The following is a 2244-nucleotide window of genomic DNA, read 5'->3' on the forward strand; positions in this document are numbered from 1 at the left end:
AAAGATGTGGAGGATAGAGTTGGCAAGTTGAGTGGAATGAAGAAGTTTGGTGAAATTTTTAAAAATTCCAAATGGAAACGTATAATTGAAGCCCCGACAGAAGCTGAATATGAGGCGGCAGTGGTAGCTATGAAGAATACTACTGGCAACTGGCCTGGTGTGATTCAGTACGTGGAGACCACGTGGCTAGTGCATAAAGAGAAGTTTTGTCGAGCATGGACGAACAAGGTGTTGCACTTAGGAAACACCACAACCTGTCGAGTGGAGAGTTCACATGCACAGTTGAAACAGTGGTTGAATTCATCTACTGGTGCACTTGATACAGTGTGGGCGAAGGTGCACAAGGACATTGAGGCTCAGATCGAGGCGATCAAGTAAGACATTTATTCTGTTATTTGCTTTAATCTTTTAAAATTTAATACATTAGTTTTATAATCCGTCATTGTATATAATCAGATACTCACTCGAGGACTTGAGAAGAAGATCTGCGGTGAATCACTGTGGAGAACCTTTCACGTATCTTGACTTACACGTTTCACATTACTGCTTGGCTGTACTAAATGATGAGCTCAAGCGTATGCACGCATTGAGTATGGATGTGGTAACTGAATGCGGATGCGTGTTGCCCATGACTCATGGCATTCCGTGTGCATGTGAGCTGAAAACATATATTGACACAAATGAATCGGTCCGTGTTGACCGCATCCATCCTTTTTGGAGATCTCTTACGTTTGAAGGGTTGAGTGACATACCAGTTACTGCTCCAGTATATGCTGACGGGTCTGAGGATCACCGATTTTTTCAATCTCTTGTGGAAAAGGTTGAAAAATTAGATCCTTCAATGGTGCGTAGCATATCGATGTACATTCATGATCAGATAAACCCGGAACAAAGTGGCTTTAAAGAACCTGAGGTCAAAGACATTGTTAGGGGTAGACCAAAGGGAAATTCATCAACAAAACGAAATCTGAGTGCATGGGAGTACAATCAGTCACCACGAGGTCGAGCACGGTCCTCGGGTTCGAGGAGTAGTCGTAGTCGAGGACGTTCTTCATCCTCATCTGTGCATAACAGCCAGATGCCGGGTATATTTTATTTCATTTATATATATGTTGAAGTTAAAGTAAATATATTTTTATTGATAAATTTCATATATTAATATTTTCAGTCGGATTTGATGCGGATATCGCCAGTTACCACCATTTACATCGGGTTCAAGGTCTCATCGTACCATTTATTACTGGATTCCATGATGTTGTAGCGGATGGTAACTGTGGATTTCGTGTTTTAGCCGATGCAATCACCTATAACCAAGAGGAGTGGAAGCTGATGAGAGTGCTTATAGAGATTGAGATGCGGGCAAACCGTGATCTGTATGCGCCAGTGTACGGGAACGGATTTGATGCTGCCCTCACACGTATTAAATGGGCAGGAGCGGGTTGTGGTGAGTCCCACTGGATGGTGAGTCTGGATGACTTATTTGCTGCTGCACCTGTATTGAACGCAGTAATTTTCCTTTTTACTACAGAACAATTAGGATGTTGCACTATACTGCCGATGCGTTCGGACGATGGAAGACCACCTGAGCGAGAGATTGTGATTTGTCATTTGGGGAGTTATCGTCACTACATACGTCTTTATTTACATCCTTCGTTTCCAGTGCCTCCCATTGCCACCCAATGGCGATTATTTTCTCATCAGAGTGTTCGTCATTTGGAGAATTTATACGCTGAAAGGAGAGAGACTTGGACTAGATTATATTAGTTTTATATGTTGTGATTAATAATATTTATTAATTAACTTATATTATTTTTTGGTTTTAAGTACAATTCTGTAGTTACGGGTTTAACCGCATATTTACGGGTTTAACGGACTATTTACGGGTTTATCGGACTATTTACGGGTTTGACGAACTATTTACGGGATAAAAAAGTTTTTTTTTTGCGGATTCGACACGCGGGCGTGTGGCCATCACGCCTCACCTCGCGGCCGGACGTGATAGCCCCACGCCTCACCGCGTGGTCGGCCGTGACAGCCACACGCCCAACCGTAAGGTGGGGCATGTGGCTGTCACGACCGACCACGCGGTGAGGCGTGGGGCTATCAAGTCCGGCCGCGAGGTGAGGCGTGATGGCCACACGTCCGCGTGTCGAATCTGCAAAAAAAAAAAAACTTTTCCCCTCCCAAAACCCATGAAAGGGCATTTTCGTCCTTTCACGGGGCTAGGGGTGGGAAAATGGGGAT

The 2244-nt window shown here is 43.9% G+C and overlaps 1 long non-coding RNA gene across 1 annotated transcript; it reads left to right on the top strand.

Annotated features, from left to right (window-relative positions):
• The first annotated feature begins 921 nt into the window (after positions 1 to 921).
• On the top strand, positions 922 to 1665 carry LOC136235015 (uncharacterized). The gene is made up of 3 exons (XR_010691609.1): positions 922 to 1085; positions 1169 to 1444; positions 1529 to 1665. It is a non-coding gene; the product is annotated as an uncharacterized lncRNA (long non-coding RNA).
• Positions 1666 to 2244: the final 579 nt, after the last annotated feature.

This window comes from Euphorbia lathyris, chromosome 7 (assembly GCF_963576675.1).
Source record: "Euphorbia lathyris chromosome 7, ddEupLath1.1, whole genome shotgun sequence".
NCBI lineage: Eukaryota > Viridiplantae > Streptophyta > Magnoliopsida > Malpighiales > Euphorbiaceae > Euphorbia > Euphorbia lathyris.